This window comes from Sabethes cyaneus, chromosome 3, assembly GCF_943734655.1.
Source record: "Sabethes cyaneus chromosome 3, idSabCyanKW18_F2, whole genome shotgun sequence".
In the NCBI taxonomy this organism is placed as follows: Eukaryota; Metazoa; Arthropoda; class Insecta; order Diptera; family Culicidae; genus Sabethes; species Sabethes cyaneus.
The window spans coordinates 219,714,800-219,732,020 of NC_071355.1; the positions used below are offsets into that span (position 1 = coordinate 219,714,800).

The 17,221-nt window shown below is 39.0% G+C and overlaps 1 protein-coding gene across 2 annotated transcripts in view; it reads left to right on the forward strand.

Annotated features, from left to right (window-relative positions):
- Positions 1-419: 419 nt before the first annotated feature.
- LOC128741289 (uncharacterized) overlaps positions 420-17,221 on the forward strand; it is a 101,203-nt gene continuing 84,401 nt past the window's right edge. For both annotated transcript variants that reach the window (XM_053836996.1, XM_053836995.1), the window contains exon 1: positions 420-1,070. The gene's annotated coding sequence lies outside the window, so the exon portion shown is untranslated. The remainder of the gene's footprint in view (positions 1,071-17,221) is intronic.

Genomic DNA, 17,221 nt, shown 5'->3' on the forward strand with positions numbered 1-17,221 from the left:
GTGACAATCTAATTCCACATGACTGATCCAGTGATGATGGGCAACCGTGGAGAGCGAGCAATCGAACCTCGCGCGTGGAGCTCACTCGCTCTCTGTTTACATACAACTTCACTCGGCGACGTCACCGTTTGGGGTGGCTGGTGGGTTGCCCATCGTCGAAGGTGAACACTTTTCCCGCCCACAATACTGAGCGGCGGCAGCAGTAGAGTGCACTCAAGAGCAGGAGAGCGTCGGCGAGAGTCGCTGGCAATTGTCATCGATCTACCACACCGTCTCCAATGAATGGATTTTGACATTGGCGGAGAGATGCATCCGTTGCCAGACAACAACGGTACGGTGCCGCATCCCAGAGACCCGTCGCGTTTGGGTAGAAAGCCAGCAAGGATTCATCTCAGATTCAGTTCTTGCGGAACCGTCGACTGAATTGGATTGTCGGAAACGAGCGGAGCTTTGTGAATCGCGTTGGCGTATCGAAGTGTGTGATTCCCAATTATTTACTGTAGTGTTTGGTGCTGTCCCAGCACAGTGGAACGCTTATTGTGTGTGCTGACCGTGCGAAGAATTTTTTTTCACCCGGACCACCCACACGCCACAGTGCAGTATGATACTGAACGCAAGCTCACCCGTGCCAATGTCAGTGGGAGCTCGACGACGAAGCGCACCACAGCAGCAACGCAAGGACTAACGGCATTGTCCTTGCGTAGCGTACTCCAGCTATGATGGCCCGCTGAATAGCATCGAGGAGCTTACGTCCTGCCGTACTTTGGGAGATTTTCCAGCGAATATTGAAGCACCTTCTATGTGGCCAAGTCGATTGTTGACCGAGATCAGTTTCGTGCCATATGGGAAAAAATCGGATTGCCGCCAACTGATTGAAATTTTTGAATTCTGGTGTTAGTTTTTGAGGGTTGTAAAAAAGCGCATTGTTTGTGAAGTGCCAATTGATAGACAGTGGTGAATCAGCAACCATATACGTGGAGTTTTCTGCAATGTGGATTACATTTTGACGAACAAACGATCGGAGCTGTTGTCAGTACTGAATGATGGATTTTCTGTTGTCAACGATTTTGGTATGTGTAATTCGGAATATTTATCGATGCCTTAACTTCATCTCCACTTCAATATGTGAAATACCAGTGCATTACAACTTCAATTATGTGTATTGTGGAAAAGTCATTATAGTTAAAATGTTAAAGATTAGGCAGATGATTTTACTTGATTATTCCTAACTTTGCGTCGTATTGATTTTATGTGTAATTTTAGTTTACTTTGCTTTTTTAAGCTTTTCTAGACTTTTCTCGAAATGGATCTAAACTGCAATATTATTTTTTTAGAGTTTTATTTGAAATATAAATTCCGCAAGTTTGAAAATTCTGCAGAAAAACTAATGACCGCTCATGTGCCGTCGTTAATCGGTAGTTTCTCAGTCATAATCCTTGAATAAAACACATGAAAGCATTTCGAGACATTTTCACCGTTAAAAAATTGCAGATCGGCAAATGAAAAAAAAAAATGCTTTAAAAACCTTCCATGATTTTTGAAGTTACCTTAGGAGTTTTGCAACACAACGGAAAATTTTCTGAAAAGATTCCACAACCATGGAAAACTTTGCGCAAAACCTACTTAAGATAATAGTTTTCCTAGCTTGTTGCGACAATTTGCTGCCATTTTCATTCAAATTTTTTTGATCTATGATGTTTGATTCAAGGGTAGAGAATTTTTTAAAGAAGCAATCTCCAAATCCGAAAAAACCAAAACGTTTCTGATGGAGTTTAAAATTTTCTAAATACTATTTTTGTCTACACGTTTACACAATTTCATGAATTTCTCAGATTTAGAACAATAATTTTTGAAATTGCCCTTTGATAAAATTGTAGATTATGGCTAAGCTTTTTCAGATAATTATATTTAATTCTTCAATAAAAAAAATATTTTTATTTATCAGTTTTATTGGTCAATTCTTACTATAAGTTTTTGTTTACGAGATACGAGATGTATTAAAGTTATATGATGATATAGAATAATCATAAATTATTTTCCAGCGTGTTAGTAGAGTTCGCGAATAAACTAGAAAAAAAAATTGGAAAAATTCTTTTTAATTCTACTAAGGCCATTGCAAATCATTTTCAAAGTTTTTGTCACCCCTCCCTTGGAAATTGGCTTGAAAAATCGGGGGGCAAAAAAATAATTTGTAGGATATGAGTTGATTATTTTTATAAAATCAATTGTCTGTGGGCTCTACAACCGGAAAAACTCAAAAAATGAGTGTACGAGTTGAATTAACGCTTCTAGCACGAAATAGAAATGGAAGTTCAAACAGTGGATTTTCCGAAATTCGGCCAAAAAAATTTTCTTTCGTTTTTGTCTCTTTGTTCATAGATTTTTGCATGGAAAATAACAACGTATTTATTAAAAGCAAGAATAGATTTGGTTTTCACGTTTAAACTTTAAGTAAAAATGCCTAAAATCAATTTTTTGTTTGCTCGATTAAAAAATTCTCTTTGTTTGAATTGCATGCACGATGCATGCAAGCAAAAGTGAATGTGAATCCTCAATTTATGAATCACATTGTTGTTGCTGTTGTTATTTTTCATACATTTCACATCGTGTGCATTGCACGCGGTGATCCAGTATGCTATGCGTGATGTATGATTTCGTGCAGTCTTCAGATATTAGTGAAACACGAAGCGTTTAACATTAAATGTCAACAAAACTAAAAGAGATAGCCATTTCAAATCAAATAACGAATTGTAGAACAATACTATAGCTTCAAATTGGTAGATGATAACAATCAACATTATCACACTTTTTTAGGAGAAATTTGATAAAAAACGCCTCGAAAAACATTTATTTTAAGGGGACCTAAACGACATAAAATTTTTGAAAATTTCATTATTTTTTTATTTCAGATTTTGATTCTACAGTCTTTTCCGCTTATTTTAATACTAATTTTATGTGGCCGGATGTGGAAGTGGCCGAGAAACGATCATACACATAAACGTTCCAATGCGGCGTGGCACAACTTCGACGGAATAAAACCGCGCTCCTGGAAAACCACGATCTTCAAACTTTATGTACCTTTTTCTCAGAAACTACACAACGTATTGGAACAAACTTTTTTTTTGTAACTTTTGAGCTTTGTAAACGAAATACAGCTTGAGAAAAACGAAAAAAAGAAGAAAAGATGACTGAAAAATTAAAATTTTGTCTTCTTTTTCTTTTTTCTCTGGCTGTGTTTCATTTACAAAGCTCAAAAGTTATAAAAGTCTTTGTCGAGCTACTACCAACAAAGCAAAAAAAATTTTTGTCGCAATACGTTGTTTAGTTTCTGAGAAAAATGTACATAAAATTTAAAAATCGTGGGTTTTCAGGACCGGCGTTTTATTCCGTCGAGCACTGGAACGCTTATGGTTTTTCGGCCACTTACCGTGGTCGAATCATTACAAAATTAGTATCAAAATAAGCGAAAAAGACTGCAGAAACAAAACATCTGAAACAAAAAAAATAATGCAATTTTTTACCAGTTTTAGTCGTTTATGTCCCCTTAAAGCATTTTGCTTCTGTAGAGTTACTGAATTTCATGAAGTAGAATGTTTAAGGACAATTTTTGGTACAAAATTTTCTCAACTTTCGAATGAAAGCAATAGAATTGAGCTGAAAAGTATACTTTTTGCATTAGAGCCAATTTAAAGAAAGCAAAACAGAAAACTAAAAATGTTTAATAACACTGTAATGATTGAGATTTGACGTAGAGTGATTTTTTTCGTCAATTGTGGTCCTCTATCATCCCCTGAAATATTTACACCAAGCTCCCTAACACCCAGTATAATAAAGTTTGCTTTACCAATGTTGCCAGCTTTTCAGTTTTTCGTATAACTGGCAACGCTAGCTGCGGAAATATTACTTACAACTGAATATTTTAGTTTATTGATCGTAGCATTGCAAAATGTTTTTCAGCATGCTGAAAGACAGAACAAAAGATATGGTTTCATGTGTGTAAAAAATACCTATATAAGCTCAATCGTTTGACAAATTTATTTGACACTCTCTTTGATATAAAATTATTATTGCATGTTCGCTACTTAAATAAAATGTTCCACAATTTTATCGCGCGTTTTACACACTTCAGGTCTACAATAATTGGACCATACACTTACTGTAACCCAATGAAATTTAATCCAGCCGAAACACTCACTATTCACATCCCATTCCAAGCGAAATGACCAACTTTATGAGTTTATGTGTTATAAATTATTTCATTTCCATACCAAACACCATTTCGATTGCAACTTGTACCATTCTTCTTGTAACCAGTCGAAAATCATGTGCGATTTTATTAATTTTTTGATTATGTGCGGTTAAAAATGCGAAAAACAATTAAGTTTCTTCGAGTATTTACAGAATTTACTTCATTGATCCGAGATAACGGGTGACAACTAAAATTTTGAAATTTTTTCGAGGCTCCTATACTCAACAGCAAACGAGCTCAGGGAGAAATGAGAGTGTGTATGTGTTAGCTCTTTCTCTCCTCTTTCTGTCAGTATTTTTTGTTTTGTTTATAATTGCCAAGTTTTGCTTAAAATGACGTCAAAACAAGAAGCATTTTGCGAGCGCGTTGTACACTTCTTCGAACTCCTACAGAAATCTCGGGAAAAAGTTAGGGTACAACCTTTAAAAAGCGAATATGTTGCGGTTTCGACAGTTTACCATATCCTACGATGCCCAACAACTATTCGCAAGCAAGGTAGTGGAAGACCAGCCAAAATTATGGACGCAGAAAGACATCGTTCTCTTTCTCGTTTCTTCAACAACAAGCCCTCTGGTTTGGCTATGAATTAAGATGCACCACGAATGCTTGAAGAAAATTTTGATCCTGTTTCTACAAAAACATCATGCAGATGGACAATACGTGTTTTGGCCGGATAGAGCATCGTCGTATTATTTGTGTCTCGGGCGTGGCAGCATCCAAATTTAATAATTTTGAATCTTTTACAAAACAAACAAACCATTTAACCATTCATTCCAGGTTAATTAAGTTACTCGCCGCTTGCAGTATGTATTTAATTTTTTGTCCTTATTCTGACATTTCAGATTGCATTTCCAGAAACTACCGCCATGTGGTAACTCTTGAGATATGTTTTACTAATAGAACGTTGATAGTCATAGTTGCTAATTTAATTTAAGCTGTACTTATTCCGGCAGTGCCGGAACAAAACATATTTGCCAAATTTTGTCGCTTTCGTCGTCTTCATTGTCGCCGCGGGTCGAGAGGTCCTTGCCTACTTCTTCTGCAAATCGTCCCATGAACGTGCTCCCCGGGACGACCGAAATTTAATAGAAGCGACAAAATAATTCCCTGGCGCTATTCTGCGTAAGTTTACCATAATGAATGCTTCGTCATCTATCACGAGCGCAACAACTTGTTCCGGGAGAGTAAATATATGCATTGAACTTCCTAGGCCCGGTATTTCGGACCGTTGCTTTCTGAAGTTTGATTTATGCCACGCACTGATGTTTAATCTAGAAGATCTAAATGAAGATATATTTATTCGCGCTCATCCTCGTGTATTTCTAGCCATATTTCAAGTAATCTTCAATGGTTTTCGCCAATTGAAATGGCTTCTTCCGTGTGAAGTGGCGGCATTATTTGCGCGGAAAACACTTGGTTGCGGTTGAAGGGCCTAGCTCTTACGTGATGGTTCTGTGAGAAATAACCAATTAACCTAGTTTTGGATTGTCATAAATTTGCAATATCACCGCGGTTGTGTTTGTTTATGTTATGACTTAACACGGGGCTTCAACTGTTTTAACCGACCGTTGCCGTGTTTTAAACCGAATTGTTGCCGACCAGGATAATTAGGCGTTATTGTAATCCTTGAGCTTCAGTATTATTTCTACATAAAGATTAAATTATAATGCACTTTAACATCTTTGAAGCGTCGATTTTGTCTAAATAATCACCCATATCTGCTATATAAGCGCCTTAATAGTAAGGCAAACCAGACCCTTGACAGGACGTCATGTTTTAGTGGCAAGAATCGTAGCTTGCTCCTTAAATGCTTTACACAAAGTTGAAATAAATATATGCGCAGCTATAGTTGTGCAATGGCAGGTGGGACTCGCACCCATGCTCTTTTGATTGCCGGTCGAATGTTTTACTGACTAAACTAACGGGTGGCAACTGAAACTTTGGAATTTGTTCGATGCCCCTATGCACAACAACAAACGTGCTTAGAGAGAAATGAGAGTGTATATGTGTTAGCTCTATCTCTCCTCATACTGTCAGTATTTTTTGTTTTGTTTTGCTTATGCTTGTCAAGTTTTGCTCAAAATGGCGCCAAAACAAGAAACATTTCGCGAGCCCGTTGTACACTTCTACGAATTGCACAAAGATCTCGGCAAAAAGTATACGGTACAACATTTTAAAAGCAAATATTGCGTATTCGACTATTTACCATATCCTAAGATTCCCAATAACTACTCGCAAGCAAGGTAGTGGAAGACCACCCAAGATTATGGACGCAGAAGGACTTCGTTCTCTTTCTCGTGCCTTCAACAACAACGATTCCGTGAGCCAACGGAATGCCGCAAAAAAGTTCAACTGTTCCTACCAGTACATTTGCAAAATATTGAAAAGAGTCGCAATTAAGTGCCGAAAGAAGACGAGAGACTCGGAGTATACTTAGGGACAGATTTTGACGCTGAAATTCCGATGCTACTGGTTGATAAAATTATTCCGGAAAATGCTTCGTTTTGGACGACGAAAGTTACTTTCTTTCGAAGACGCACATTCCCGGAAATAATCGATACTATTCCATGAATAGTTCAACTTTTTCTCCGAACGTAAAATACAAGTTTAAACGGAAGCTTGAACAGAAAGAGATGCTGTACATTGCCATTTCCGAGAGTGGATTTTGAGCTCCTTGGTGTACAAAAATAACTGGAGAGCCATGAATTGCAAACAGTTGATTGGTAAAATCAAAAGATGCATTCGCAATGTTGACATGACGACCGGTCAAAGCTCCTGTGTCGACATTAAACGGAAGCTTCATCGAACAGCCGATTACGGACAGTTTTTATATGCTCTCTAATTTTTTTCAACAATGGACAATGTATCTTTGATTTCAGTAAATCAGATCTTCTTCAAATAGCTTTGTCTTTTTTTTGACAGCTTGGGAAATAAATTCCAAAATTTTAGTTGCCACCCGTTATTTACTTACTTATCCTGGCTCGCTGCCCTCAGGATTTGACCTGCAATGTCTAACACTCTTTTGGAGGATCTAACACTAACACTTTGACTAACACACTTTTGGAGGATCTGTCGTAACATAAAGATTTGGTCCATTGTCGATCGCCCGTCTACAAAACCGGTTTGATAACTTCCCGCGAATCTACTTGCTAGCGGCGATAGATGGCTAAAGGTGATCTGATAAAGCACTTTATAGGCGGCGTTGAGACTGGCGATCACTAGATAGTTCTCACATTCCAACTTGTTGGCCTTCTTGTATATTGGGCATTTCACTCTTCCGGTATCTGTTCTGTTTCCCAGATCCTCACTATCAGCCGGTGCAGACAGGTAGCTAACCTATCCGGGCTAACCTAACTCTCTTGATGAGCTCCGCTGTGATGCCTTCCTTGCCAGCTGTCTTGTTGTTCTTGAGCGATCACTTCACCTATTGTGGGGGTCGGCACATCCCCATCATCCGCCGTACTGATGTGGTCATTCTCCCTGCTATCTTGATATTCCGTCTCCGCGCCATTCAGGTTCTCATTGGGGTGCTGCTTCCACCTTTCGATCGTCTTTCGTCTTTATCTCAACCTGTTTCGGCACGCGGCACGAAGCCTTTGCGGGATACATTCAGTTTCTTGTGGAATTTACGGGTTTCCTGAGAGCGATACAGTTGTACCATGTCCTCGCACTCTATTTCTTCCAGGCGGCGCTTATTATCCCGGAAAAGTGGGTTTGCTGTCTTTGTTTCTGTCTATATCGTTCCACGTTTTGACGGGTTCCCTGCTGCAGTAATGACGCCCGCGCTGCATTCTTCTCATCTAACATCCTCTGGCATTCCTCGTCGAACTAGTCGTTACGTCGACTCCTCTCAGCGAACCCCATGGCACCTTCCGCTGCACCGTTGATGGCTGCTTAAACGCTATTCCAGCAGTCCCCGAGAGGGGCTTCGTTTAGCTCGCTCCCGCCGGACAGTGCAGTCTCAAGGCGTTGCCAGTACTCGGTAGCGACCTCATGTAGCTCAAGTCGCTCCAGATTGTACCGTGCAGGGCGACGGTACCGAATGTTGGTGACAACGGAAAGTCTTTGGCGCATTTTAACCATCAGCAGGTAGTGGTCAGAATTGATGTTTGCCACCACGATAAGTTCTAACGTCGATGATATCTGAGAAGTACCTTCCATCAATCAAAACGTGGTCGATTTGCGAGTCCGTCTGTTGTTGTGATCTACAGGTGTACCGATATGGGAGGCTGTGCCAGAAGAAGGTACTTCGTATTAAGTACCATATTTTAACCATAACCATAAATTTAACCCGCGAATGAATAAGATTAACTCAGAAATGAGTGACTTTCAACTCAAAAATGAGTAAAAACCGACTCACTTTGACAAAAAGTGGAACAGCCCAAAAATATGAGTAATGGCAATTTCTCAATTCTGAGTAGTTTAGGTTGACCTCATAACTGAGTTAAATTTACTCGTAATTTGTGTAAGTACTACTGGGTGAAATGGCACTCATTTATGAGTAAATATTGCTCATTAATGAGCTTCTACGGTGGAACTCATAAAAGGAGTAAGAGTTACTCAAAATAGTGTGTAAAACATACGCATGTTTTGAGCTGTTCCACTTTTCGTGAAAGTGGGTCAAATTTTTTAAGCGTGTACGGCAAGTTTTGAGATAGGGTGTCATTTCAAAAAATCGAAAAATGCGAGCGTCACGAAAAATGAAAGGTTTTGAGCGCTAATAGCTCAGCGGTTTTCCGATCGATTTTCAATATTCTTACACCAATCGATCGGAAAATCTTCTAAGAATTGACCCAAATGAAGAAAAGTATGGATTCTTGATGTTGAACTATTGAAAAATTGAAAATAATGAACCTATGTTTTACCAGAATTCTCGCTTCGTGATTGGTTGGGAGATTCTTAACGATGATCTAAACCTATACCAATTTGATATCTGTGCTTGGGAAGTAAGCCAGAACAAGTGACAAAGTTTCCTCATTTCAACAAGATTTCTTAACACCGCGGTTCAACCTAGACCATTTTGATGTCCTTGCTTGGGAAGTACGCTAGAGAGAGAGTGACAAAGCCCTCTCGTGCCAAAAGATTTCTTACGAACGCGATTAAACCTAGTCCAATCTGATGTCTGTGTTAGGGAAGTGTGCCAGAAAAAATGACAAGTTCGTTGTCCCAACAGATCGCAAAATCTTTACTGCGTGACGATTAAACCTCGGCGAATTTGATATCTGTGTTGGAAAAATGTGCTACAGCTGTAGTGTTCGGTTATAATACGGCTCTGTATGAATACGCATGCTTGCCGTTTCATTAGAAGTGTAGTGAAAAGATGTGCTGTTGATAAAATAGGATTGAATTGGTAAAATCCCTTCAACGTGGGAACCATGGGTAATAAAAACAATCTTTAATTTCAGTAAGGTAGCAGGAAAGCAATAGTTTGTGTATATATGTTGCATATAGCATGTATACATGAAGAATCGAATGATTACAAGCATGAATACATGCTACTATCACTACAAAGAGACTTACGTAGTCCTGCGTCACCTATAGATGCGGTCGTGTCTTGCACACAACCCCTCCGATTTTTTGAAGGCGCCGAAGTCAAATTTTACTATTCAAGTCAACGCTGATCTTTCCTGCGCGTTAAGAGCGTCCTTATCGTCTTCGTCACTTCCTATGTATGGGTTATGCACATTGATAATGCTAATGTTGAAGAAACGGTTTCTAATCCTCAACTTGCACATACGGCTGTCGATTGGCCATCACCCAATCAAGCGGGATTGCATGTCGCCCATCATGATAAAAGCTGTACCCAGCTCGTGTGTATTTCCGCAGCTCTGGTAGATGGTGTATCCTTCTCTAGACGAATGTACCGTAGAATCCTTTCAGTATTCCTCCTGCGTCTCTACAATGTCGAACTTGCGGGACCTCAATAAGTCGGAAAAGATGCGGGTACTTCCCAGAAAATTGAAAGACTTGCAGTTCCATGTTCCAAGCTTCCAATTGTTAGTCGTTTTTCGTTGCCTTGGTCTATAGCAATTGTTCTGGTCCCTATTTACATTATATGCTTCCTGTACTAGTACGGCTTGTAAGGCCCGCACCAACCCCATGTGTCGCCGGAGGACCATTGTGATAGTACTGTTTTTCGCGTCCCTCACTGACACATGGACGATGATCCTCCCTTCCCTGTCAGCATACGACCTAACCCAAGCAACAATGTGAGTTTATTGTACTCGTATGGCGGTTTGGGCTTAAATTCTATCATAAGAGTGTAATAAAACCAAAATTGTTGCTTGGGAAGTTTCCACCGGGGATCTCCGTTAAGGTTGCTCGTATCACGAAGAGGTAGGGATAGAAGTTGCTGGATAAGAGGCTGAGAACTGCTATGGGGTTTGTTTCACGCATTATTCAGCTGTTTACCAACCATGACTGCTGCTAAATTCTCGCGTGACATGTGAAAAGTATTTATATGCAAATAATAGATTTTCTTCGTGTCTCTTCCCTTCCGCTTACCACGGCGACAAATCCATTCCAACGCAAGTGTTCTTAATCAATCGCTAGTTAATAGCGCTAGCCACTGCATCATGCAAAATCAATCCGTTCAAATACATTAGCATCACTGTGCTAGGCGGAAGAGAGGAGATGTAAATACCTTATTTACACATAACCCCTTTTCAAACGTTACTTTAAAATGCGCTGACCGTCCGTCAGTGAATCGTTTGACAGTGAATCGCCAACTGCAAACCAAGTGTGTTATTTCTTAGTCATTGCCGCTCTCAGTTATTACCAAATCGAACATCAATGTACGAAAATGATCGTAAATAACCCTTGACAAATTCGGAATCGTAACTAAAGCGTGATAAAGTATGCCCAAGTTGATTTTCAATCGTATATAATGGTAATAGCTGACACACATACGACTTTCAGCACAAAATTGTATAGCAGTATGGAGCGAATCGCGCTCAATTGGATATTATCGTATATTTATATAAGAGGCTTATGTCTGTACCGAAAACCATGTCTTTGACAGGACGTCGTAAGAGGTAACTAAAAACAGGTCCCGGACAGGACGTCATGCTTTCGTAGCAATGGGTTGTATTCTCAGTCACCTCACTGGTCGACTGTTGGACTGCTCGAATGCTCAGCTGGTTGACTATACTGCTCGATTTGATTGCACGCCTGGACTGCTTAACTGAACTGCTCGACTGAACTGTTCGATTCGTCTGCTCGACTCAACTGCTTGATTGGACAGATCGACTTGACTACTTGACTGAACAGCTCGATTTTACTGCTCGAGTGGACTACTCGATTCGACTGCTTGACACATTTGCTTGACTTAATACTCGATACGACTGCTTGATTTAACTGCACGATTGAACTGCTCGACTGGACTGTTCGATTCGACTACTCGACTGGACTGCTTGACTGGACAGCATGATTCATCTGCTCGACTAGACTGCTCGACTCAATTGTTCGATTCGACGCTCGACTAAACTGCTCGATTCAACTGCTTGATTCCACTGCTCGACTGGACTACTCGACTCAACTGTTCGAATGAACTTCTTAACTCAACTAGTCGATTGGACTATTTGAATCGGCTGCTCGACTCAACCCGATTGCTCGATTCAGCTGCTCGACTCGACTGCTCAACTGGACTACTCGACCCAACTGCTCGAATAAACTGTTCGACTGGACTACTCGACTCAACTGCTCGACTGGACTGCTAGAATGAACTGCACTCAACTGTTCGACTAAACCGCTTGACTAAACCATTCGATTCGACTGCTCGACTCAAGTGCTCGACTAGACTATACGACGCAACCGCTCGACTGGACTACACGACTTAACTGCTCGACTGGACTGCTCGACTTAACTGCTCGACTTTACTGCTCGATTTGCTTGCTCGACTCGACCACTCGATTCAACTGCTCGACTCGACTGCTCGACTCAATTGCCCGACCGGACTTCTTAACTGAACAGCTTCGCTTAGCTGCTTGACTAGACTGCTCGATTTGACTGCTCGACTTGACTGTTTGACTCGACTGCTAGACTGAACTGCTTGACTCGATTGCTTGATTCGACTGCCCGACTCGCCTGCTCAACTCGATTGCTTGTCGCAATATCATATGGTCGGTGTTAAATCAGACCAGACCAAGTCGCAAAATTTTAAAAAATGAGTTAATGATAGCAAACGATCAAGAATTTTCATTTTACTGTAATTAGACTACATAAATGTTTTCTCGAAGTCAGAATTTTGCCACTCGGTTCTGTCTGACTTAACGCCGACCATATGAATCGGTTTGCGGCAGACAATAGACGGTTCAGAGTCACTCACACAAAAGAGCCATATCGCCCGCCTTTAGAATCAGCACAGTGGAAATAATATTTTTATTCAGTTAAATAAAATCCAATACGACCATAAAAACTATTTGTTTCAGTTTCCGGCTATGACTCTTATATACAACATCTTAGAGCTATATTATGCAATATAAGAACTCAAAGAACTAATACAAAGATTAAACATCTTCGCAAACACGGACCAATGCAATGTATCCGCAGTTTCTGAACAGACATTTATCCTTTCCGGATCGTAAGATTCGAGCTCAACTAGTCGTATATAAACACTTATACAGATGGAACGTGCATAATTATTTCTTATCACAGATATCGCCAAAACAGTACGGATATGCCAATTTTGCGCATCAAATACCATTTATTAACATGCATATCTGTACGTAATGCTGATTTTAAACTTTTATATACACATGAAAATGCTAGCTGGACTGCAACTCGTAAGATGGTGTTGGTGGTGAGGGAAGGCACATCGGTTACTACTGCTAAAATGATTGTCCGACTAAGCAATCGAAAATGTTTACGTAATACGAAATGTAACGAGAACCTTTAAATACAAGTTTAGAAACATTTATTTCATCTTCAATTAGTATATCGAAAATGGGATGGGTGTAAATTCACACTCACAGTTGTAGGGGAACTGTGGGTAAGACGAACAGGGTGGGTAAGACGGACAGGTGGTTGATTATACCAGTTAAGTATTAAAATTCGTAAATATTTTGTTGGGCATCCAACCATCTTGCTATCTCATGATGTCTGAACGTTTTCATCATCTTTTAGAACTTAACAATTTTGATAAAGTATAGAAAAACTAAAAATTGGAAATGATTCTGCATCTAGATGTAACTTTTTTCCATCGAAATTAAACTTTTTGAGTGGCTTAATTCCAAAATGTTACCCATAGCATGAAGTATTTCGATTCAATACCTTTTCAAGTAACGTCTACATTGAAATAATACGTAATTTTATTTGCGTACGAAAAATTGTGAACGCTTTAAAATAATTAAAATAATTTAAATTAATGATGGGGTGAAATGGACAACTGCTAGTTTGGGTAAGATGGTCAGTTAACACATTATAATAAAATTGTTGATTTTGCTTCTTAGTGATATCTCAAACATATAAATGAAAATTTAACCGGCAAACGTGAACTTCAAACAAATGCAGCGGCCAGACATGAAACAGTTTTTGGAATGCTTGTTCATATTGCCACTGCCAAACAAATTTCTATTGGCTGCCTCCAGACCACCATGTTTTACGTATTCAATTTGTTAAGGGCCAAAAATAATAACATGCTCTCAGTTGGGGCGATTTACAATCCATCTTACCCCTCACACATTGTCCGTTTCACTCGCAGCACTAAAAAGTTCACTTTTTTGGACCATTTTTAATATTCAAAATACACAATGAAAACCATTTTTTATTAAATATTTCACTAGCTGCTTTTGAAAACAATATATTGAACTGAAGTAAACTATATTTAGGTTTTATAAATCATAAGTTCTCTGTATTATATTAACTGTTCTTCTTAACCTGTTCGTCTTACCCACAGTTCCCCTACATCCGCACCGCATGCAACCGTCTGGAAACATCATTATCGCTACCGTAAATTACGACCAATCCCAGAGTGGGTATTTTTAGTTCAGACAATTCCTAATATTTTTCAATTATTTTAAAGTTTGTTAGGAAAACATGTAATCTACTGAATTGTAATGAATTTTTAGAAAAATTTTTCAATTAATCGATACCAATATCTCTAGAATCTGTTAAGGAAAGACTGAGTTATAAGCTGGCAAAACATAACCGCTTTTCGTTATATGTTCCTTTTCCGTTTTTCTAAAGTGCAGCCCAATATAGAAATCAAAGACGTAGTCCTACAGACCAAACCTCGTGTTTTTAGTCTTGACCTTGAAATGCGGTCAAGCATATATTAATTTTTTTTCTTTTTTTTTTGAAACGGTGGTTCTACCAAAACACACTAAAGAGATATAAAGAATATGTATTAATATCGGTAGAAGTTAAAAATCTTCAAGATTTTGATTTATTTAAGTTTTGAGTTTGACTACCTATCTGGCGTTTCTGTGTTTACTTACTAATTAAGCAGCGCGTTTCTATTATCTTGCTGTACCGTTTTCCACAATTTTCGCTTTGGCCTAGTTACATGAGTGTTTATAATAAATGACTCTCGTTTATTCTATTTTCCCACTTGAGAAAGATAGTACGATCAGTGTGTTTATTTGAACTAGCACTTTCCGATATCTCTGTTTAACGTTAAGTATTTTAGTAGCTTCTTCTCATATAAGTTGAACTGGAATGCAATTAACAATAGCCAAACACAGACGGAATAACGCGATGTTTAGAAGCACATTTTTGCAGCTGTCAAAAACGAAATATAGATTCAGGAGAAACCTCATCCCATAACGTGAATAAAGTGCTTTGACAAATCACAACGAAATTTCCTGGCAAAATAATTTTACTAAGCATCATTTCCTGCCAAAATTCACATTCGTTTGCCATTTTTATGCTCCCTCATACTTATCTATGATCCGTGAACCCTGATTACGATTCATATGTCGCTCCAAAAGTGATAATTTTGTGATTTGTATTCCACTTGAAGCCTGTGTGGTTTACCTTTTAAGTTTCGACAAACGAACAACGTCGAACGATCAATATTCACTCTACGGCGGGTGTTATTCTAAACGGTACACAGACATCGCCGTATGTACCGACTATCGCATATGTTAGCCTCATAGAACAGTGTACACAGTGTTTGTAGGTATATGCTGCTGTGCTGACAATGTCGGAAACGAGAGCCAATTTAAGCATAGCTAGCGGCTCCAATCTGAACAAAATTGCAGCTCCAATAGTGATTCACCGTCGAACATCACCGAGAACTTCAATATCCGACACGTGTACGATTACTATCAAGAAATCAAAAGCTGATACCTTCTATGTATACCTACCGTGAGTTATGAAATTGGCAATCGAGATTCGCCGGGAACGAGCGATTTGATTATTGAATATTTTCTCCATCGGAAAGCTGACAAACGAATGAATTGAACATGATTGAATTCATTGCCGATGCCGGGCACGCCGAGCGATATTAAAGCCACCGGAATAAATCGAAAGTGAAACGCTGCACCACCTGCGGTTCCACGGTGCGGCTTCCCGGTTCGAAGTTATAGTTAATAATACGATGTTCTGCTGGCATAACTAGAAATCAATTTGCAGTGGAAATGAAACGGTTTTTGCCACATTCAGCAACCGATTGATGTCGGTACGAATGTCGGTTATTGGCAAATGATTATCCTCCGGTTGTCCTGCTGGAAGAGATCCCGCTGGCAAATTTATTATTATGGCCGAATGCAGTCACCATATCGCAAACACTAGATAAATTTTTCGAATATTTTAACGAATATTACTCTACACTGCTAAAATAAAATAGCGGTATCTTTCAGATCCCACCGGGTCGATGTAATTTGTGACTGACTCTTGCAAAGTTCAAACACATTATCGCTTGTAATACACAGTTAATGGAAACACTTCAGCATAAAGAGCAACATTTTGCCTCCTAGTTAACCACCGACCGCAGAGAAAAAAGCGGTTTCGCATCCCAACACTGTCGAGAGGTAATCATTATGATACTATTTCTTTATCGCAGCGATTAAGGTGCGGTAAATTGTCTTGAAAATTAACCATAACCGCCGTAGCGAACCTATAAAGAATCAACTTCACCGGCCGGCAGCTGCGACGAAACCGGGGACTGGTTTGTTTAGTATTTTTAGAATCATGGCGAGCACTTTATTTTATTGGGTTGTCATTCCTGCTGCTGGCCCTGCTGCTGCTGCTGGTATCCAAATGAGTGTAGAGGAAAATCAAACGCAGAAAAATTTCGTCCAACCAGCAAGAACGGCAATGAAAGCGAAAAAATATCATAAAACAACAGACTGGGATCAAACATATATTCACGGAGAGGAGAAGCTTCTCCTCGATTTGCCATTAAATGACGACGGACGGTGCTCGACTCTAAAGGTATACAAAACACGTTCGCAATATAAATTTCATTACCACGTACGACTATCGAGTGTTTATGTGGTCTGGCCAGAGAATTAGAGCATTGTATTTTTGTGTGTATACGTACAACACGGAGCAAATAAATATGTACAAAGATGGGTGGAACAATTCCTCCGAAGAGAAATATGAATAGGAAATTTATATTAAATTATTATCATTTCCTCCGTCAGGCACAATTATGAATGCAAATGACAAAATATAAAGTGCTTGACACAAACAAGAAAATTTGATTTCACAAATCACGTTCCAAGATTTTCCTGATTCTAACGGCTATGATCAGAATAATTAAAACGAAATGCAAAGAAAAGTTTAAGATTGGTTTGTGATTCAATTTAAATATTGGTTAAATACCCAGGTAACTAAAATAAGCACTAACATGAGCAGTAAATTAATCGTTTATTGACATATCCGAAATTTTATGCTGCAGTATAAAAGTTGCTGTATATTAGTATTTTGACTGCATAGGTAATGTAAATTGGCATCCAAGATTCAATTCTAATTCTTTTTGTTGGTAATTAGGGTATGGAACGAGTTAATCAGTGTCACCTATTTTAA